General features: G+C 41.4%; 2 protein-coding genes across 3 annotated transcripts in view; one reads left to right on the top strand and one right to left on the bottom strand.

Annotated features, from left to right (window-relative positions):
• The window catches only part of ripor3 (RIPOR family member 3), a 60,478-nt gene extending 59,736 nt beyond the window's left edge, over positions 1-742 (bottom strand). The window contains 1 exon segment of the mRNA XM_030729727.1: positions 506-742. The gene's annotated coding sequence lies outside the window, so the exon portion shown is untranslated.
• Positions 743-19,436: 18,694 nt separating this feature from the next.
• The window catches only part of chd6 (chromodomain helicase DNA binding protein 6), a 95,741-nt gene continuing 91,173 nt past the window's right edge, over positions 19,437-24,004 (top strand). The window contains exon 1 of one of the 2 annotated variants that reach the window (XM_030728474.1): positions 19,437-19,671. The gene's annotated coding sequence lies outside the window, so the exon portion shown is untranslated. Of the gene's footprint in view, positions 19,672-20,373; positions 20,547-24,004 lie in introns of those variants that run through there. The other variant, XM_030728476.1, reaches the window with a different exon arrangement.

A 24,004-nucleotide genomic window follows, 5' to 3' on the forward strand; every position in this document is an offset into this window, starting at 1 on the left:
TCTGTGTGCTCGACAGAGAGTTTTCATCCTCTAAGCCGGGTGGAACCGGGGGAAGGTCATGCTCACCTGCCCGAATCACACCGTATTACTCCACACTTAGCAACAGTTAAAACAAACAGCATCAAATAACAAATCATATTTGCTTCTAAATGTCACGGTGACCACTCAAACTATATTTCCCCTCAGGCTATATGGAGCCACAACACGGCACAATATTAATAGTTTGTTGTTGTTGTTGTTTTTAAAAGACAGAACTCCAAATTTTTTGCTGGTGGAATAACAAATATTAGGAAATGCTACAAATATTTTAATTCTAATAAATATTTCAGCTGAGCTGGTACAAGTGAACCAGAGATCACAACCCAGAGAGAGGCCAACCTCTGCCAATCAAAAGACACCATCCATAAGAGCAAGACATTAAACTTTCACATCAGTGCTTAATTTAAGCCTAAGATACACAAACCATCCTAATATAATATAATCTTTAAAAGCATATTAAACCTACCGGACAGGGCGAAGAACCAGTTATTCCCAAACTGTCACTCCACGTCCACCACACCAAACTGCCTCAGCGGACGAGTCATATCCATTTGTGTGCGTGTATGTGTGCATGTGTGTGTGTGTGTGTGCTGGTTTGGCAGCTGCCTGCTCAGTACTGATAGCGTTCAGTCATGCAGCAGCGCAGCTCAAGAGGGTTTCACAACAACATCTGAGAGGCTGGCTGGAGACACAATGCTGAATTAAGTTCTTCCCCCTTCACTTCGTCTCGTATCTGCGCTTGTCTTCTGTCACACACTGTTTTCCAGCTCTGCCTCTCCTCCTGTCCTCTGCTCTCTCTCCCCCTCAGTTCCTTCTCCACTCCCTCTTCTGTCTCTCTCTCCTCCTCTTTCAGTGCTTCCCACACTTAAAATCTGCCCTTTTCCCTTTGTCAGCTTCAATTACCTAAAGCTTTTTCCTGCTCTTCATGACCACCTTCTCTCCTATTCTTGCTTTTTTTTTCTTTGCTTGAATCATATCGGTTCTTTCTGAGCTTTTCTCTCACATTCATCCCACCTCCCCTCTTCAGAACTTCCAACACTTGTCATTCTCTATCTTTCTCTTTATGCCTCCTCCTTCTCTCAGCTCTTTCCACTTTTCCCAGCGCTGCTTTTTCTGTGCTCTTCTTTTTCAGTCAGATTTCAGATGCTTCATTGCTTCATTCTGTCGTCTCTGATCTGTCGTTTTCCTCGCTTCCTTCCATGTGACTCTTACAATATTCTCTCAGTCCCTGCCAACTCTCCGTCCTCAGATCTATCGTTTTCTCTCTGCTCTCCCTCTCCCCCCTTTCAAACTGTCCTCTAATCTTAAGCTCTTCTTTCAACTTCACCTTCACTTTTCCTTCCCTTTGCTTACTTTCTCTATCTTTTCTGTCTCTTTTGACTTGTAAATGAAAATGTTTTAAAAGCTCCCCCTCCTCCTCTTTCTTCCCTTCCCTCTTTTTCTTCCCCTTCCCCCAGCTGTGCTTGGCGAGTATCATGTTTGGCTTTAAACTAAAGAACTTGGCTCCGGTGCAGACCACATACATCAGTCCTGGCTGATGGGCCATGCATTTATAAAAATAAACGTTGCACACTGAAAGGAGACTGGTCACATCTGTATGCTTTGGATGTAAATGTGGAGCAGAGAGAGTGAATCTCTAAAATGAGTGAAGGAGAGAAAAGACAAATCATTGCTGGGGGTGGGGGGGGATCTTCAGTGTCACTAATTTTAAGTGTTTTACTCATGCAGGGTTTTGCTTGCAATGACAATCCTGCTTGTGAAAGGTTCCAGCATGCAGGGGCACTTTTTCACTAAAATGAGTGGTTTTACTAGTTTGAGCCACTTGAATTTAAATTGGTTTAATTACAAAATAAAAATTGAAATCTTCTTCTCATTCCAAGCGATCCCAGTTTGGCTGAAGTGGAGAGATTTCCCCTTTAACAGCACCGTAAACATTAAAAATGAACTAAAAAAGAACAGATTAAATGTAAAACTGACGGTACATTAGAACACAGCGCAGAGCAGCGAAACCTTCTCGCCTCAGAGATCTCCTCACTGTCACGTTCTCGTGTTGTTTTTGTTGTGTTGTTTGTGTCATTATCCCACTCGCATTAGAGACCGGCAGAGCCGGCAGACAGAAATGTGCAGTCTGTGAGCATAAAGTGAAAAATGTCGAGTTGTTTAAAGCAGGCCCGTCCCAAAGCTTTGTCTCGCTGCCATGTGAAAACCTCAGAAGCCATCATACTCTGACCAAAGTCCTTGAGCTCACAATTAAGCTGAGAGCTGTGAAATTCTTCCAATCAGCCTGATGGCTGAAGCCCTGATGTGGGAACTTTGACACCAAAGAGTGTTCAGTCTTTTTGGCCCACATAGCTGAGTAATGTTGTGGAAGCTGCTTCAGTAAACAGGGCTCTGCTTCTGTTGATTGTATATGTAGTGGAAAACATGGTGATTCAAGTATTGTGTCCCCACGGATGACAGAAAAGAGAAACACTGTTGTTAGTAAGTGAAGAAGTGCTGCTGCGTTTGTTGCCATGCTACTGCTGTTTAAAATGTTTTGTTTTCACCTGTTAAATTAAAAGTTTTGTGCTTTCAAATGATTCAGAAACGCAGAAAAATTCCCACTCAGTCCATATTTGGCCTGCAGAGTTTTAGGTGATTAATAGGCAACAACACTGAAATGGTTTATTAATGAGTAAAATGAAGTACGTGTTATGTGAAAGTTGATATTTGTCGTTGGGTTTGTCAGTCAGCTGCCAGTATTTGATGTGCAAATGGAAGATATGTTGTCAATAATGCACACGCCCACAAGCACACCCACTGAGGTTTAAAATGCATGAATGTTTCTGTCATAGCTCAATAAGATGGACACATATGCATGTGCACATATATTTAGAAATGCACATACCATGAACAGCCACACTCATGATCAGCTGGCTGCCAGCTCAGAAATATGGACTGATATTTAATTCAGCTGGCCCATTCACACAAACATGTAAGCAAGCACACACACACACACGCACGCAAACTACCACATGGCAGGCAGAGATAAGGAGGAAGAGACGCCATCCTGTGTATCCGGAGGCCTCTGCTTCTCCACTCCCTCATTACACTCTCTGTAACAGCTGACTGTGCATTTGTGTGCATGTTTGTGTGTGTGTGTCTGTACGCTGTTACTTCTATCTTGGTGTTTATTCAAGAACAGTTCTGCATGGTATGGACTGCTGGTCCATCATTTGTTTAGTGGCTTTGATGTAAAGTTAAAGGTCAGGAGGAGGAAAACAAATTTTTTTCATGAAAATCTATAAAATGTAGTAATTGTATTGGTCAATAATATTTACATTTAGATCGCTTTTTCACAATTGTTCAAGGAGACGTCTCTAAGAACACAACTCTTATACTCCAACAATGACAATATTTGTCTCCCAAAAAGAACACTTTTCCCTCTGAACACACTGACAGCAGATGGCATTGCAATATGTCCTTGAATGTCATCTTTCAATGAATTCATATGGATAAAGATTCCAAAGCAACACACACACAAGGGCATTTCTTTACTTTATAGGCTGTGTATGTGCTTCAGACATGAAACAGGTTTTAGGTTTTTGTAGCTGGTAAAAGAGTGAGGTGGTATAAAAGCTGTCCCTATTCAATAGCTGTCTGAAAACCACACAGGCTAAAATCCTACATTGTCCTATAAAATTTAAACCTGCCCACTTTCCTCACTTCATACAAAGAAAGCAGCCTAAAAAGGTTCAAACCCTTATTTGATGTTGAAGTGAGCAAACTGCTGAAGATGTGGCCACGGAGTGCATTTCATTTGGAAAAATGACCCACAGTTTCTTCCACAGTGAGTTCTTCTGAGACAACTGTGTGAGGAATTTTAAATTTCCCCGTGTGGACGCACAACCCAAACTGTAGGTAATATCTGACTCTGAAAAAATCCAATCACAAAAGTAACAGCATATCAAATGTCATGTGGTCTTTGGTAATTTCTGTTTTTTTTCTCTGCACTCTTGAGCTGTGCTTAACTGAAGTTATCAGAGATATCCTTCAGCATTGTAGCATGATGCCCTCTGCTGTTAATGTGATGCTACTAAATGAAAAACATCCCCCTCCCCCCCGTTTACACCCCAAGTTTTTCATGTCATGGGGCTCAGTTTAAACAAACGTTGCACAACATAACTTTCTGATCTGTTATCACCACAGTTTTCATTTCCCACCTTTTAAAGAGTGAAATTAAGCACAGGAGAGGAAAGTTTAAATCAGTTCTGAACTGAATCCCAAATTGTCTGGCAGTGTGTTAAAAGAAGCTCAAACTAAATTCCAGGCACCGTGAAACTGCAGCCAGACCTGAACTTTTCATCACGCGCTCGACTGTGTGAAATGTTTTTTTTTTTTAAATGATTGCATCTCTCTGCGGGTCAGCGGTCAGGAAAGCAGTTGTTCCTCAAACATTTCGCTGCTCTTGTTGCAAATATGTTGCAACGTCCTTCGCAGGAGTGCCAGGGCGAGATGCCCAACGCTCAGCAGATCAGCATCAGTTACTATAGCAACAGCCATGGACCAGACCGTGGAGTCAACATGGCTGCCAAAGGGGAACTGCAGCAGCCAAAGCTGCGTCTGTGTGTGTGGCTTCACACATGAGCGACAACCGCAACGTCTTGGCAGTCGCCTGTAATCCTCCTGTCATCGGGGAAAACCCTGTTTTCGAGGAACACATTTGTGTCCTCTACATGGAAACTGTTTATTTTCTGCTTCTGAAGAAATGATGAGGCTTATTGGTCTTCTTGTTTACATTGTTTTTGCATGCCTACCTGACACAGGGGGTGCAATGGCTTCCCCAGAAATGTCATGGTAAAAAAAAAACAGAGATGTGAAGCCTAAAATACATCAGAGCGTCAGAGGATTTTGGTGGTTAGAAGCACATTCACACTAATAATTTAATAAAGAACATTCAAACTTGCAGTGATTTTAGTGGGCATCTTGGACCTGCTTGAGATTATCAAGAGAGATATTAAAGATATTAAGAGATATTAAATAGAGAAATAATGCAAATGTAGTTCATATTCTGAGCCAAGCTGAAGCACGTGTAAGAGCCAGAGCCCACATATAAATCCAAGTTGTAACTGCAAGTAAAGTAGGACATGCGAGTGATGCTTGGAGCTCAAGCAGCTAACTAAAAATACATGCTGTGCACCACGGCTGCTTACAGTTTTAGCACGTGAACGTGAGCGCTCATCATTGCAGCGCTGGCATGTTAGCACCGCGCTCTACATAACAGGAGGACTGAGATCTTGATCCTCGCAGTCTTTGTGTTTTGCTTTACCTTCGCACATTTTACATGAAACATATTTGAGAGAAGAAAGCTGAACCCTCAAAGGGCTCAATTATTGCTTAATTATCTGCAGCACTCCCTCTGAAGAAGCACAAAATATCGATTTAAGGACTCCTTAGCTTTGAGAAAGGCAAATTCGTTATAATCATTTATGTTAATTGATGCTGACATTGAGGAACAATTATCTATAAAAGCCTGCTGGGGTGGAACTTCCCCATCTCTTACTGAAATATCACTAATCTGCTGTGACATTTGAAGTCAAAATATGACTTAATAAGGTTGCACTTTTGAAAAGAAAGCTTGTTTCTCCACTGGTCTAGATTTGGATTCCACGTGCTTGTGTTATCCTCCGATAGAGCTGAAGAAGATGAGACTTTCAACCTCAGTCACAATCACTGCTTCACCTGCAGAAATCAGAGTTACATCAACCGTAAATATGTTTGAAAAAAATGGATTTGAGTGGACATTAAACATCTTCCTGGCATCAACAGAGTGAGCCACACGACCACATCTGCAACGAGAAAAGAGGACAAACAACTCAAAAAGTAAACTGTGAATCCAGTGGGAGAGAGAAACAAAGGGGTGAGGCTCTAGAATACTGCATCAACTGCCAGAGGAGAGAGAGGGGTATCAGGATGGCCCACAGCTGAGCAGCAAGAAACATGAGAGAGGAGAAGGGGGAGGGAGAGAGAAAGCAGGTTACAAAGATCTTGTTGTTGTCACGTTTATAGTGGTCTTGTTGGCAGCACACACACACACACACACACACACACACACACACACACACACACACACACACACACACACACGCACGGACTTTAACACAAATTGAGACCAGTGAGACTGAGATCAAGCCACCAGGATGGTGACAGTTATAAAGGAACAGAGAATAAAGAGTATAAAGTTAATTCAAAATAAGAGTTTTGAGTGTACTGAAAGGACTCAACAAGGTCAGGATGTCAACAGGGAGACAGAGCATGGAGAGCTGGGGATGGAATATAAGGTTTATGGATATCAGATAGATATAATGGGGCATGCCCATTTAAGAAATCTGTAAGTCATTAGAAGCACCTTTAAGTGTGACAGGAGCAAATGAAGGGAAGGGTGATATAAGTTCAACCCTCGAGCCCTCTGGCTGTTTTAGTGAAATGAGTGATGATATTTTATACGGGAATATTTTTTTGGTTTGTTTACTTTATGACAGATATCACAAAATGTTCCAATGTAATCAGTTATGGTTTTCAATCATTTATATGCAGAAAGGAGTTTAAAAAAATAATAAAAAATTCAATAATACCAGATTAAAAATGCATTTTAAAACTTTGGGTATGTTTGAGTGAATTTGGTATCATAGTATGTTAGTATCAAATATACGTGAACTGGTGACTCAGTAATTCTTTAATCAACAACAAATTACAATGATGTCATCACAGCCACGGTGGGTTTTTCATGCTTTACTGCTTAAATGTTTCTGATCAACGCTCATAATCGTGACTTCTGCAACAATGAATGTAGCTACTCTAGTTCTGTTGACCATAGCTCACAGTAGAAGAAAAACATGCATATATCATAAATAGGTTGGTGAATTCATGGTAGAAAACATGTTAAATATCAAAAAGCTGGGGTCAGGGGTGAGGCTTTGCCGTGTCCATATTTATTTAGATCATTTTTGTCTTGATTTTAAACATAAACCTAACTGCCATTTTATTCAGTTTAATTATGTACTCATTTTACAGTTTATTAGCTAAAATGAATGCAGACTCTAACGTCAGTCCCACCTTTGATAACAGAACATCGTTTTGCTGCTGATGTCGTTTTTAGATCAGGATCCAGTTTATGCTGAAGTGTGCTGCATGTACTGGGACTACGATTCATTTAAGCTTCATTTAAGCACGTGTGTGTGCACGTATGTGTGCACGTATGTGTGCATGTATGTGTGCTATCCTTTATCAAGTGCATCTTCACTGAACCTGTTGATCTGTTTCACTGATCTATTTGACCCCCCTTTAAGTGTCCAATTGCTCTTAATACTAATGTGTACACTAATACACTAACGCGTATCTGCTACAGAGCAGAACTGACAAATACCAGATGAGGATGATTTCAGCAATGATGGGAAACACAGAGAAGGCTTATTGTTGGGTTACCACTATGAGATGGATTACTGGGACGTGTGTGTATTGTAATGATGGATGTGACATACTCAGCGGCGCTGCGAGAAGGGAAGCAAGAGTGTCCACAGGCCTCCCACACCACATGCAAAGATGCAGTAGATGGGGTGTGTTGTAGCTTATTTCCTTTGGTGTGTAGGTGGGGGTCGTGGGGAGTTAGCTCCAAGAGAAGAAGGAAATTCAAAAGGAAACCAACACATTTGGGTAACAAAAACTCACAGGATCTGAACATTTTTTTGTTTGGGATGTGGGGTGTGGGGTGGAAAGGGGAGGGAAGGGAAGGGGAGGGGGCAGCAAAAAGTCTGTTCCTTCTTCCAGTTCTCTCTGGGCTCGGGGCCAAGCGACTGGAGGAAGGAAGGAGGGGGAAGAGGAGGAGAGGAGGAGGGATGAAGAGTAGAGAGCGGGAGAAAAAGCAGGAGAAAGCACACAGGATCTATGGGGATTGCAGGGGTGCGTGGAACAGATGCCGAATATTTTAACTCTTCCTTGGCCAAACATTGTCCCACTCAGTGGACTCCAGATTAGAAACACTTTAAGCTTTTTCCCAAACAGAGAGATGTGCCTATATTTAATCTGATTCTGCTGCCTCACTCTCTCCTTTTCTTAGAAAAAAACATGCTATTAGTTTGGGTAACAAAAATGAATTGTACTGTATGTTAAAAGTAATAAATGAATGTAATAGTATGTGTGATGCATGAAGTAAACAGACAGACTCAGACCACTGAGAAATACATAAAAAAAACCTCTTTTGCCCATTTCTACGTCTCCTTCCTGCAGGCTCCACATATTTCTGCTTGCATGATGGTACTGAGACCAGCCATGTTGGATGGACTGAAGATGGTGCTGCTGATGAGAGCAGAAGAGGTGGAGCTGGTGGAAGCTGAGGAAAAGATGCTGAAATTTAGGAGCGGCATGGATGGACGGCAGGTAAGGTTGGGCCATTCAAGGACCAAATAAGAGAGGCGGGACTGAGCTGGTTTGGACATGTGCAGAGGAGAGATACTGGGTATACTGGGAGAAGGATTTTGTAGATGCTGCTGCCAAGCTCCAATTAAGGGTGACCGCTGTAGTCAAAAGAAGACGAGAACTCCTCCTGGATGCACAGCTTGGATGCTACATGGCTTCAATGCTACAGTTGTCTGTTCTCTTTGTGTTTATTTATTGTGCATTCAGGACAAACCAAATACCTGTTACATTTTCTTATAGGCAAAAGTTATGACTCAGTGTTTCGAAAACTTTTATTTTCCATGAATGTAAAAACATGACAACACTCCAAAAGCTAACGATATGCCGGGATCTGATCTGGAATTATACTAACAGCAGAAGGATGTAACAACATTTATGTTAAAATGAATAAATCATAATCAAACCACTTTCATGGATAGATTTCTGTGTGCCTAACATTAAACACCAAACTGCAAACATAAAAAATCACGTTCTGCCCTTATCTCCAGTCCAAGTAGTGCATTAATACATATCAGAGTTTTGAATTTCATTATGCCTTTTCATCTGTAAATCCTTTAATAAATGATAGACTGCAGTGGTTGTTTCAGTATGAGTGGAGGATAGGTGCAGGATGAGAGTACTGCTACTATCCAGTACACGGAGAAACGCACAAAAACACCAACACAGTGATTACTATTTGCACCCACATTTAACCGTAGCAGAAATGGCAGTTTTTACATGCATGATGCAGCACTGCGCTCATCCCTCTGCCCCCAGAAGAGACATCATTTAGAAAATGCTGGATAGACAGTCAGGTAAACATCTACAATGGCAGGCACGCTAATTATGTATGCATGGATGCTTGTCTGCCAGAATCATTTGCTGCACTGTGACTGCACCATGGAACATACACTACAGTTACTGCATGTTTAACCTTGGCACGCAAGAGCTGGATGCATGATCAGCTGTGGTCAGGAGCATTTACCGCCTACTTTCATTAAACAGCAATTTTCCTTAATCCACAAAGGTTTCTACAACATGCACAGAATATAGTGACTCAGATTTTCCAGCTGTCATTGAGTCAGTCAACAAAATTTCACAAATGGAAATAATCAGATCTTCTCTATACATGGGCTGGAGTTCAGTTCTGTCCTTTGTTGTGTGTTTTCTGTTTATCTGTGTAAGTAAAGGTTGTTGACAGCAGTTGTCCATCATCTTACAGGGGACCCCCCCCCCCCCCCCCCCCCCCACACACACACACACACACACTGTAGGATTTATTTTTAGATTTCAACTTTGTGCTCGTTGCTGGATCATGTCAGAGGAGGGATGCTAATTTTGTTGTGGTACGATTTATTCAATCTGTATTCATCCTATTAATTCTACAGGCAACACGTATGATACATGTGATTACATGCTTTACTTTAGTTTATAAAACTTTATTATGGATAAAAAAAAAAAAAGCGCTTCTGTGTTTTGCACCTGACTCTAAACAGGATAAAAATAGAGAAGTTGAGTTCCTACTGATTCCTTCCAGATGCAGAACAGAGGAAGTGCTGAATTACATTGATAAGACTGTGAGTTAAACTGTGGTAATTACTGTAAGTTGAACGAGATAAGGCTGTACATTCATACAGGCCAGACTTTAATTCCCACTGAGACTAACTAGAAAACATGCAAAGATAAGAAAATAAATTAGTGACGGAAACAGTGAATTTAACCATGCAAAGATAATGAACCTGTCAGGTGTCAGTCTTTAACTGTTATCCTGAAAAAATCAAAGAGAATCTATTGATTAAGAATAAAATATCACATATGAAAATTAATAGGACCAGTCAGTGGTGACAGGATCAACTTGGTATCAGCTTCTTGTAGCTCCACTAACTCTAGAAAAGGCTACTACTGTTACTACTACTGTTACTGTTACTACTACTACTATTATTACTAATACTATTACAATAATAAAATAAATAAATATTGGAAGAATTTAGGAAAAACACACAGCTGTCTCCTCTCTAACCAGAAGGCATTCGTCTGTTGACTTTTGGCTTCACGCAGGGTTTCTGCCGCAGCGTAAAAGTTTCCTTATCCCGCTGTTCCTCCTGTGAAGAGCAGCTAAGCATGAAAAGCTGAAGGGTTACTGTGAATTTTTGTCTGGTGATGCCATCTCCAGACGAGCTCTCGTAAGAGAACAGGCTTCGGTAACGAAGGTAACTGCTAAGCTAAGAAAAGGGTCAGGGTTGACCCTGCTGCCTCTGCTGATGTCACGTTTCATCAGTGAAAACACTTGTTATAGTAGCAGTGATATCACTTTTTTTTTGAAGAAGTCGTTATCAATACACAGTGGGAGGAAGAATTTTTCATTGATTAATACATAAAAAGATTACTCTACCTGTCAATCAATGAATTTGGGTGTTTTATCTTTGGCCTGTTGGAAGCTATTTTTGTGAACTAACTTCTGTTGTTGCCCAGGGAACACTTAATTGTCTGATTATGTTATTCTTTGAAATGACCACATAATGAAACGCAGCCAAACACTTTCCTCTCATTTCGCCTCTCATTTCTGCGTGAGGAAGAACAGACTCTGAAAATCATAACTTTAGTTTTGTGGGGACCACATAGTCTTAAATACATGTAGCATCATTATGTAGACATTCATAGCTCCCAGAAGACGTATCAGAAAGGGTTTAGTTCAATTCACTGCCACTCCTCGCAGTCCTACAGACGCATGTGCTGTGCACAGATTAATAGTTCAGGGTTGGATTTCACCTATTGATTACACCAATACAAGACTTAATGGATGTAGTTTCTTCTTATTTATGTATTGTTCTTATATGTAGCATATTCATTCATTCAGTAAGCTGCAATGAAAGCCTGCAATGTGGACTGCTTTACTGTATCACTATAAAAGGAGTCTATCATTGTGGCTTTCTCAGCATGCTGTAACTGAATGTTAACCTGCTTTCTGTGCTAATGTTAGCACGGTAACCTGCTACAGCTCAAACAAAATGAACCTATGGAAAGCCTGTTCACTTCCCTCTAAACCAACTGCACCAAAATCCTCAATGAGATGGAGACGACGGAGCTAAATCACTCAAATAAATACTGTATGCAAACACCGAGGACAAAGGTATTCGGGCCACACCTCTAAATATTTGAATTCAGGTATTTTCATTCCTTTGCCACAGGTGTATAAAATCAAGGCCCTAACCATGCAGTCTGCCCTGACAAACATCTGCAAAAGAATGGGTTGTTTTAAAAAGCTTAAGTGTGGGACTGTAATAGGATGCAATTGTTGCAACAAGCCAGTTTGTGAAATTTCTCCCCCCAAGATAGTACACGACCAACTGTAAGTAGTGTTATTGCAAAGTGGAACCATTTAGGAAGCACAGCAACTCAGCCACAAAATGTTAGACCACAAAAAGTTACAGACTGAGGTGCATAGAGCATAAAAGTCGCCAACAATTTCTCCTTTGGCATTATTGACAGCACAAAAACTGTGCACTGGGAGCTTCATTGCATAGATATCTGTGGTTGAGAAGCTCCTGTAGGTTTAACATGTAGGTGGTCCAGTACTTTGACCATGTAGTGTATCTCAGAATTACAAAAGTGACAATATGGCCATTTCACTTCTCTTAAAGAGCCTTAAATGATTAATTCTCCTCACTGTCCAGATTGGTTTCAGATTCAGAAATTGTTGCACCAGGATAATCATCCTCAGTGGCACCCATTTCAAAATACTAACTATGACAGGACCAACCAGAATGTGGTGGTTCAAGCTACTGATGTCAGGTTACCGCTGCAAGTCGTTCTCTGCTGCTGTTAGTTTGATGCCTTAAATAGAAATGGTGCATGCCATAAAGTGGCTATGGTACATGATGTCACTAGCAGACTAACCTGTTTATTAAGGTATTTCACTACAACCGTAAACCTGTCAAAAATCTTGAAATGGAATCTTTTGTCTGTCTATTCTTCTTTGGATTACACCTCCATCGGGGCCCCAGTCATTTTGGACTATTTTGTGAGCGCCCACTATGAAACTGAAAGTTCTGAGAGTACGAGTTCTCCCTGTTCAGAAAATAAGAACCACAGCCCACACATAACGTATCAATGTATATCCACTGCAGCTGATGAATTTAGACTTCTGTTTACATGAGAAACCAGACTGACTTTAGGTAATGACTAAGCACTTCCCCATGGCACCCTTTGTCTAGTATTTTATAATGCTGGTGTTAAGGACTTTAAAATAGTAAAGCTGGTATTTTTTCCACTTTTCTTCCCTTTGCTGTTGCTTTTTCTTTATTTGATGCTGCTTAATAATCCCCTAAAGGAGTGAAGTTTTTTGTTTCTTAGACGTTCCAGTGTGAGCAGCAGTGGTGCAGCTGAGGTTAAACGCAGGTAAACACAAGGACAAAATTCTCAACATGTTTTTTTAATGCTGTGTATTGAAGGTAGCCTCAAGGTTTAAAATGTCACACATTTGTTTCCTGTCACTGCAGTTTGTCGTGTCAACAAGTCTTCAAATAGTACACCAAGCTCCCACCTGCCTCACCTTGAATATCAGCTATGTCATACATGTAAAAGAGTGCACGGCCCTATGAAGCTTTGGAAGTCAACAACCTTGGCAAAAGTAAGTTAAACAACTGCGTCATATCGCGTGAAATGATTTTTTGTTCTTTTTCAAAAAGCAAATCCTGAATTTTTGAATGAGACATTGTTGCTGAGTGTTGCAGTTTTTCCATGTTTTGATGTTTTCAGCACTGCAGGGAAAATTTAATTCCATAATCTTCAAGAGAAGGCAGACGATACTAGAGGGAAAAAAAGGATACATTTGATTTGGGGGTTACCTGCCCCTTTAAAAGGAACTCGACTCAATAATTGTGATTATAAAAAATCAAATAGTGAAATCCACATCACACATCAACTATCAAAGTCTCAGCAGAACATATAGAACAGAATAGAATAGAATAGAACAGAATAGAAAGCTTTTATTGTCGTCAAACACAGAGTATGATGAAAATGTAGCAGCTGCCACAGTTCAGTGCCTTTCCCTATAAAACATCAACAAGAAAATGAGACAAATACTGTAAAACCAGTATGTATATGAATATCAAACAACACAAGCACTTACAGGGGAATAATTATGTAACAAATATACAAAATATACCAAATATTGCACAAATGCCAGTTATTGCAAAGAGGAGGGTTATGATATACTGAACTTACTAATATAGCACAGTGAGGTTGTCAGAAGAAGAAGTGAGCAGTGACTCAGTGAAGCTATCGTTGTGTATTATTGTGAAGTTTTCAAGAGTCTGATGGCACAGGGGTGAAAACTGTTTCCATGAAATAATGACCAGAGTACCAGTAAATTAATGATTTGAATTGTTGAGCTGTTCACACTCAGAAACAATTTGTACCAAAAGTTTTGTGAAAGCAAGAAGAACGTAAAGATTAATATGAAAAAATTAAATGCATGACTTAATTATAGTGACTTTATTGTTTTGTCTGGTTTACAATATTCTTAACTGGCCTCTAAACAGCTGCACTTACTTCTTTTTGGGGGTTTTAGGATATACCTAATAGTCAACTTAAAGCATCATATATCCATCCATATATCCATCCATCCACTCAATGACTAAAAGTTCCACTAATGGCGAGCAGTGACCACAGCAGCGACGCGACACCAGGCATCATTGATGTAAACACTGAGTCGCCCATCACATGTCTTTCCACCTTCAATGACAGCTCTGTCTGCTCGGTAGCACTTGGTTCACATCCATCCATCCATCCATCCATCCATCCATCCATCCATCCATCCATCCATCCATCCATCTATTCTCTTCTGATAATCATGTTAAGAAATGGGTTTGCTAGAGCCAGTGACACTCAGAGGGCGTCACGTAGCTTTGTCGGGTGATTTGGTGCAGCCAGTTACATGATTGGCCGAATAATGTGTCAATCAAAATGGGAGGATCTAGCCTGCCATATAAAATGCACTTCATTCGGCCGGCGGACCAGACGCAAGCAGTTAATAGGCTGTGAAATGGGTTTTTCAGAGCCAATAATAACCAGAAGGCGTTATGTAGTTTTTGTCAGGTGATTTTTTTGCTGCCAGTTAAGGGGTTAAACTAACACAAAAAATAAATGAAGGGAAAAAATAGTTGAGTTGGGCTGTGTTGTGATGCAAAATTTTCAATAACATAGTATTTCAATAACACTTAAAGTTTACCAGCTGGTTTCCCAACTATTTATTCTTGTTCTTCCAGCACAAAAGATTTTTTTGAGGCAAAATTATGTACTGCTCAAAAAAGTTAAAGGAAGCCTTTTTAATCAGAGTATAGCATCAAGTCGGTTGAATCTCTGGAACAGATAGATAGATAGTTCAGTGAGAGCAGCCTTCCATGGAACACACACCTCTGTTTCATTATGCTGGTGTGTGATGGGTGACTGTCATTGTCCGTGATAGAGAGCAGTTTGTCCAGTGTCCTTCTCTCTGCCACTGTAGTCAGAGAGTCTAGCTCCACTCTGACCACTGACCCAGCCCGCCTGACCACACAGAAAAGGATGCTGGCAAGTATAGATTGGCATAACATTTTGCAATCCATCCCTGCAAAATGACCTCCAGCAGCCACTGGTGTGAATGTCTCTGACCAAAACAATCAGAAATAGACTTCATGAGGATGGCCTGAGGGCCCGACTTCCTCTAGCTCACTAGTTCACTGCCTGGCACTGTGGAGCCTGACTGGCATTTGCTATAGAATACCAGAACTGGCAGGTCCACCACTGGCACCCTGTGCTTTTCACAGATGAGAGCAGGTTCACCCCAAGCACATGTGACAGATGTGAAAGGTTCTGGAGAAGTTGTGGAGAAGGTTATGCTGCATACATCGTTCAGCATGACCAGTTTGGTGGTGGGTCATTGATGAATGCACAGACTTCTACAGGCTAAGTACCCTGACAGCCGTTAGGTATTGGAGTGAAATCCTTGGACCCACTGACAGACCCTGCGCTGGTGCAGTGGGTCCTGGGTACCTGCTAGTGCATGTGGCAAGAGTATGCAGGCAGTTCCTTGAAGCTGAAGAAATTGATACCATTGACTGGCCCCCACACTCGCCTGACCTAAATCCAATAGAACACCTGTGGAAGATTATGTTTAGGTCCATCCGACGCCACCAGGTTGCCCCTCAGACTGTCCAGGAGCTCAGTTATGCCTTGGTCCAGATCTGGGAGGAGATGCCCCAGGACACCGTCTGTCGTCTCATTAGGATCATGCTCCGATGTTATCAGGCATGCATATAAGCATGTGGGGGCCATACAAGCTACTGAGTACCATTTGGACATCAGTATTGATATCCAAATGAGCCCCCCCCCCACTGAGATCTGATGTCTTTTCAAAGTGTTGCTTTAATTTTTTTGAGCAGTGTATTAAAAGCTGCTGCATGGATGATGTCTAATTTAGTAGCAGACACCACTGATGCAGAGTTAAACACTGCTCACCACTGTGAGATTTTTCTTCCATAGAAGGAGTGTACCTGCAGCAGAGCTAACCTCACTGTGCTGCACAGAGGTTGTGAAGTATATAACAGACAAAATACTTTAAACTTATATTTCAGTAACATCAAACATCCAATTCAGGCAACAGCACTTTGTTCTTGACATGTTAAAGTTGCTGCAGACAAGGTGATTTTGCATCTCAGCAGCTTCACATTTCAACAAGGAACCTCAGCAGTCAGACAGTCTCTGAACTGCATGCTCATGTAGCATTATCATCTAAGGCTGTCTGCCATAATTTAAATCAAAAAGGGTTTTCTTGTTATTTTTACTCTTATTGTTCATATGTGTTCAAGTTAGACTGGAACTTGTAATTTCAACTCAAACAGATTTACTTTGCAAATTCAGAATAACACGGGTCTGTTTTTTCACTGAAAATATGATCAAGAACAAGGGTGAATTAGTGTTTCCTAATAAAAGTAATGTGACTGTTTAACCGAACTACAGCATTTGACAAAGTAATCCCAGCTCAAGGTGGAAGCTTTCACCCATAAAACACGTCTTCCTCATCAAACGAAAGCTCTTAGAGTAATCTGCTCACATGCAAACTAGAAAACGTGTCAGTGAAGAGGCAGACATCTACAATCCAGTGGTTAAATCTTTTAAATTCAATATATCTGCATGTTCATTCATTCTCAACTGGATAAGATTAAGTTTGAAGTGTGGAAAAGCATATTTATAGAAATTATAATTCAAAGGAATATTTTCCCATAGAATATTTGATCACACTGCAAACTCTTCAAAATTACAGCATTATTGAACCTTTTTATTGTCACGATCAGGCCCTTTGTCAGGGTTTAAGATCAGAGCGTTCAGGTCTAATAAAGGAAAATCCTCAGTGTCTCAGCACAGAACACGCCTACTTAGATTTAACCAAAACTAAAATCTTTTATTGCCCAAATGTGGATGTGAATCCCCATAACCTTTAATAAATCTATGTACTTCACACATGTGGATCCTCTATTGCACCTGTAACAATGATGTACACCTTGATAAACTCACACACTGTCCCTGTGGATCAGCACAACAGCGACTCTTTTTTAGCTTTTACAGTCATGGCCGAAAATGTTGGCACCCCTGAAATTTTTACAGAAAATGAAGTATTTCTTTTTTTTTTTTTTTGCATTTTTGGCCACAGCGGCTCTTATTGGCAGTGGAGAGAGACAGGAAATGGGGGAAATATACAGGGGAAGACACGCGGGCAAATTGGCGACGGGCTGGGACTCAAACCCGCGCTGCCTGCACCGCAACACGTCATATGTATGTGGTCGCCAGCTTCACCACTAAGCCACCCGGGCGCCCCAGAAAATGAAGTATTGCAATCACACATCTTTTGTCATGCACATGTTTATTCCCTTTGTGTGTATTGGAACAACACAAAAAACAGAAAAAAAAAAGAAGCCAAAATTCATATAATTCTATGCAAAACCCCCAAAATGGGCCGGACAAAATTACTGGCACCCTCAACTTCATATTTGGTTGCTCACCCTTTGGAAAAAATAAGTGAAATCAACTGCTTCCTATAACCACCAACAAGCTTCTTCCGCCTCTCAACTGGAATTTTGGACCACTCTTCTTTTGCAACCTGCTTCAGGTCTCTTATATTTGAAGGCTGCCTTCTCCCAACAGCAGTTTTAAGATCTCTCCATAGGTGTTCAATGGGATTTAGATCCGGACTCATTGCTGGCCACTTCAGAGCTCTCCGGCGCTTTGTTTTCATCCATTTCTTTGTGCTTTTTCAAGTATGTTTGGGGTCATTGTCCTGCTGGAAGACCCATGGCCTTGGATGCAAACCCAGCTTTCTGACTCTGGGCCCTACATTGCGATCCAAAATCCTTTGGTAATCTTCAGATTTCATGATGCCTTGCACACAGTCAAGGGATCCAGTGCCAGAGGCAGCAAAACAACCCCAAAACATCTTTGAACCTCCACCATCTTTGACTGCAGGTACTGTGTTCTTTTCTTTGTAAGCCTCATTCTGTTTTTACCAAAAAGCTCTATCTTGGTCTCATCTGTCCAAAGAACATTGTCCCAGAAGGATTTTGGCTTACTCATGTACATTTTGGCAAACTGCAGTCTAGCTTTTTTTATGTCTCTGTGTCAGCAGTGGGTCCTCCTGGGTCTCCTGCCACAGTGTTTCCTTTCATTCAAATGTCAACAGATAGTTCGCGCTGACACTGATGCACCCTGAGCCTGCAGGACAGCTTGAAATTCTTTAGAACTCGATTGGAGCTGCTTATCCACCATCTGGACTATCCTGTGTTGCAACCTTTCAATTTTTCTCTTCCGTCCACGTCCAGGGAGGTTAGCTACAGTGCCGTGGACTGTAAACTTCTTGATTATGTTGCGCCCCGTGGACAAAGGAACAAGATCTCTGGACATGGACTTTCAACCTTGAGACTGTTGATATTTTTCCACAATTTTGGTTCTCAAGTCCTCAGACAGTTCTCTTCTCCTCTTTCTGTTCTCCATGTTTAGTGTGGCACACACAGACACACAATGCAAAGACTGAGTCAACTTCTCTCTTTTTTGTCTGGTTTCAGGTGTGATTTTTTATTGCCCGCACCTGTTACTCGCCACAGGTGAGTTTAAATGAGTATCAAATGCTTGAAAAAAAGTTTTTTACCCACAATTTTGAAAAGGTGCCAACAGTTCTGTCTCGCCTATTTCTGGAGTTTAGCATGAAATTATATGGATTTTTTCTTCCCCTTTTTTTGTGTTTTTCCAATACATACAAAGGAAATGAATGTGTGCATAACAAAACGTGTGATTGCAGTAATCTTCTGGGAGAAATACTTCATTTTCTGTAAAAATTTCAGGGGTGCCAACATTTTCAGCCATGACTGTAAACCCAGTTGGATGAGAATTCCTGAATAGTACTATAAAGTAGATACAATATAGTAAGAAAACTGTCAAATGCAATCACTGATGGAGATTGTAGATGGTTGAAAGCTACAGAAAAAAAAAGCTGAGGGTTGTAGTATTTTGAGCACAGTGAAATCTTAAGTCAGTTGTCCACGTGTGTCCGTAAAGTTCTGATGTGTCACTTTGAGGTCAGAAGTTCCCTCGTGACACAAAATTTATGTGTAGCCTCGGCTAGAAGAGAATGAATAGGCTTTGAAGAAAAGTTTATTGTGTACCATGAAAAGTGTCTTTAGCTGGAGAAGAACAGGAGAAGGTAACAGGCGGGTGATGCTTAAAACCAGCACACTCCAGGTGAAGCTTGGAACAAAGAGAAGTTCTAAGTCTTCTAAAAGGAAACAGTCCTATCAGCCTTCTGGCCAAACACATGTCTGAAAAGGCAAAAGTTACCATCTGCATCTCACAAACGGCAATTTTAAGTCCAGCAAAGAAGCGCAACATCCGGGAAACGCAACCTGATCTGCAAAAGACGTGGAATGTCTTATTTCTTTTCTTCCGCCTTTCAAACCCGGTAATGATGGAGGAGTAAAAAGCGACATGATTGGTGGATGCAGCCAGCAGAGGAGAAATGTAAACCCCTTCGTTTTGTTGCATCGGGGGGGTTGAAAACTGAACGCTCCCCTCTTGTTTTTTTCATTCCTTCAATGACAGCAGCAGGAGGCAGCCGGTCGGTGCGGTGGGAAGCTTCTCCCGGTACGAGAAGGATTTCCCTGCAAGTCTGCGGTAAGAACAACAGAACACCACCACCATCTAGAAAAAAAAGCATGAGGTAGTGGACATGAGGCTCACATCAATGCGAATCACCAGGAAGGAGAAAAATACACACAATACATAATGGTGTTGCCTGGGGCTGCCGCGATAGCTCTCAGACAAACCCGGGAGAGAGTGGCTCGGTTTTGCTTGCTTGACAGCTGCAGGGCCAATGGAAATATGCATGGAGCCAGCTGCGCTAGGCTGCAGCCAATGGAAAAATGTGAAACGCTGAGCCGCTACTGGATCAAAATGGTAAGGTTAGGCTGGCTGCAGCAGCCACACCGCCGCCGCTGCTGCTAAACTTCCACCAAATAAAATGCTGTTTGTGTTTTGGCTGCTGCAGTGGCCATTTTAGGTAAGAAGCGCCCTTTGACTTAGGATGCGGCTTGTCTTTGTGAGCGTGCATGCGCATATGCGTGTGCGCGGCGGTGTCTAGACTGGCGATGCAGAACTCCAGCATCCAGACTGAATGAACTCCGCCGAGCTGGTAGCTTTATGTGGATTAAATAGATATTGCGCGGAGTTCCTCTATTTTCCCTCCTCCGCCTCCTCCTCCTCTTCCCTCTCTCCTCCCTCCTCCCTTCCCTTCCCTTCCCCTCCCTTCCCCTCCCCTCCCCTCCCCTCCCCTCCCCTCCCCTCCTCTCCCCTCCCCTCCCCTCACCTCCTCATCTCTCTCTCTCTCCTCTCTCCTCTCTCCCCTCCCTCCTCTGCCTGCTAATTTTTTATGCATTTTTCTAAACTGTCATGGCGATTTTGTGTCCTTGGAAATAAAAAGCGCCAGTGTTTTTCGGGCTAACCGGGGGGATGTCTCGCCGGTGAGAGCGTGTGTCCGGCGTCCGGAGCAGGTGAGCAGTCCGCCGGGGAGGTTTTTCGGTGGAGAGATGTCCCCGAGAAGGAGTTTTAGAGGCTGTCCACACGTGTAAGGAGAGGGCTGTTATAATGTATTTACAACAGCGATGCAGTGACATTACAGAGCTAGCGGAGAAAGCTAGCGCGGTAGCTACGGGAGCTAACATGAAATAGGACACACTGTATCCTTTTCTCTGTCGGTGTGTCCGGTGTGTGTTTTGTGCTTTTCGCCCCAAGTCGGCTTTTTACTCGCCGGGAACTTATTTTTTTCCCCCCGCTTAGCTAGCCCTCCCAACTTGTGGCAATCCAGTGGCTTGCAACATTCAAGCTAGCTGTGCGTTAGCCCCTGCGTCTGCTAGCATTCATTATAGCCAAAACCTCAAAGAGGTTTCATAAAAGCTAGTTTGTTAGCCTCATCGCCCCTTATGAAACATTTATAGCTGTAACAACCAGGTGTGTATTAGGGGGTATAATGAGTCATGCAAGCACACTGAGTCATTAAGTGAAAGTGTTGTTCCTAAATCCCCACATTTTCACCTGGCCAGGTGCACAGACAAAAGGGTGACAAGAGCTAATCCCTGTTACAGTGACTTAGAGATTAATTGTGTTACAAAGAGTGAGAATGTGCAGAATAAGTGGAAACTCTTAAATTGGCTTTATCCGTTCTGTTCTGACTCTAATCTTAACACTGGAATACCAACAGGGTGAATGTGGCTTGTAATGTAGGGTGCTTGGAGTGGTCAGTAAGACTAGCAAAGTTTAATATAAATGCCAGTCCAGCATCTGTGCAGGATGTTTTCCCCTATCAGTTAGTATGATGTGCTGGAGGAAGTCCTTTGTATTAACATGAAAACCTGCGTCTGTAGATAGGAATGCATTTACTTTAATTCATTCAGCTTGTGATGAGCTGAAAAGTTGCTTGTTCCATTCTCAGGACTATGTAGTTGGTTTGCAGTATGACTCTGTTTGGTCACCAGGAGGCATGGTGACTCAGTATTTGTATGATGGCCTTGTTTTGGTGTGCTACAGCCAAAAGATAAAGGCTGCATGTCTTTTGACTGTGGGAGGAAAAAGACAGGCTGGCTATTGGAAGACTCTTGTCTGAATGTGTCTGTCTGCCTACTTGTACACCTATTGTGGACAAGTAGGCAGACTTTTTATTGCTGACTTGCAGGACTGCCGTTGTGCTTTTAACGCCATCATTGAAGAAGCCAACAGGACAAAATACAACTTTTGCCCCCTTCTCTCAGTTGTTGAGACAGCTGACAGTTCAAGCAGGAGTTGAGACAGACGTGTGGTACGCTGTAGTGCACAAAGTTCTACTTTATTACAGAAACTTATAAAAATAGATAAGAGTCTTCCGCGCCATTATGTTTTTACTGATGCCGGATGCAGACACCATGGGAATTTTTACAGCTGTTGACATCAGTTGGCATTGACGTCAAAGCTGAATAGTAGCAGTGAAGATCTTTACCTTCCTGTGAGAGCACACCATTACCATGCTTATGCTTATTTGTAGATTGCATGCACATATTTTTTTTTTTTTTTTTTTGCTTTCAATCCTTCATTGTTAATTTGTGACAAAGAGTTAACCCCTTAAACAGATGAGGTTCTGTGCCACCGTCCTGTGGATATTTTAAAACTCTTTGTGAGGTTATTTGAGGCAGCAGGCAGACACTTCTCACAAGGAAAGCTCTAAAAGAGCCACCTGTTGTGGAGAACTGCACTCTCAGTGTTTGAAGATATTCTGAAAGAGCATTTTCTACATTAAAACTGAATAAAAGGGCACTCATCTACTTAAGTGATCGGAAGAACCCTGAACTATTGTATTATTCAATAATAAATCCAAATAAGTACTCATAAGCTGTGACCTTTCCATACCCTCTCCAATTTATTAGGTACACCTACACAGTTTAATGCAATGATGTGCCACACATTATGTATTCTGAAGATTTTAGTGTTCAGTTTTTTGTTGTTGATACTCAGAGTGGTGTCAGTTCAACTATATATTAACTGTTTAGTGGTGTTTTTGCATTGGACTGCATTATACAGGCTTCTAGTTCTCCAACCTAATGTTTTAACGTGTTTGACAGACATCAGAAACACCTCTGAGTGCAATGCGGTCCAGTTTTCTGTAAAATAAGGCTTCAGAAATGGACATTTCTTTAAAATACAATCTGTAACGGTATCAGTTAAAACCTGTCTTTATAACATATAAATAAAAAAGAGAATGCAGTGATTTGTAAATCATTTTATTGAATATTTAATTGAAAATAAAGCAAAGACAAATAATCAGATATTGAAATGTGAATTCTTATTTTGTTAATATATGCTCACTTTGAATTTGATGCCAATAATACATTTAAAAAAAATGTTGGAACAGAGTCAAGATGGGGAAAAAATGTGTCATCATAAGACACCTGATGGAACATCTCACAACTAATTAGGTTAATTAGTGACATGACTGGATACAAAAAGACTAGAGCCTTTCAGAAATAAAGATATGGAGGGGTTCTGGGGCAGGTAGTTGGTTCAATAATTTAGGGTTTTTAAAAAAAAAAAAAAAAAAAAAATCTATTTTACACATTATCAGAGAATTCAGATAAATTTCTGTACACAAGGCACAAGACAGAAAGCCAATACTGAATGGCGATGATCTTCCGGGCCTCAGGCAGTACTGCATTAAAAACGGAAACTACTGCATGGGCTCAGGAACACCTCAGAAAAACCACAGTTTTTTTTTTTGGTGCCTGTGCAAATGCAAATTAAAACTGTAGCATACAAAGAAAAAAATATAGATAAACAAGATCCAGAAACCCCGCCGCCTTCTTTGGGCTCAGTTAGGATGGAATTAAGTGAAGTGGAAACTATCCTGCTCTCAAAATTGGAAATCCTTTTTTGGAAATCATGGAAACTGCATCCTTCATGCTAAAGAGGCGAGTGACCGTCTGGCTTATCAGTGCATAGCTCAAAACCCAGCATCTGTGATGGTATGGGTATCTCTTCATATCTTCCATTAATGCTGTATATATATACAGTTCTTGGGGCAACATATGGTGCCATAAAGAGATAAATATATATATATATATATATATATATTTTTTTTTTTTCACGAAACATCATGCTTGTTTGACTGCGACATCCTGCACATATTTCAACAACCTGGGTCTGTAGTTAAAGGGAAGGAAAAAACTGTGCACCAGACTGCCTGTAGCCCAGAGGGGTACGCTACAAAGGAAATTCAACACAGCCAGGCTTTCTTTGCATTAGCTGGTTTGACAAAACCTAAGACTCAATGCAGAGGTGACGGGTATCACAATCATGGTTATCATCTTTCTCTGTTAAGCTGGGTTTTCTGCTTCAGGCTCTGTGCACGCTCACATTAAAAGGGGCATTTCACGCTCTTCTGCACACAAATGATACCTATGAGTGCCGCCTACTCCAATCAGAGACA

The sequence above is a fragment of the Archocentrus centrarchus genome, chromosome 5 (genome assembly GCF_007364275.1).
Source record: "Archocentrus centrarchus isolate MPI-CPG fArcCen1 chromosome 5, fArcCen1, whole genome shotgun sequence".
NCBI classification, from domain to species: Eukaryota; Metazoa; Chordata; class Actinopteri; order Cichliformes; family Cichlidae; genus Archocentrus; species Archocentrus centrarchus.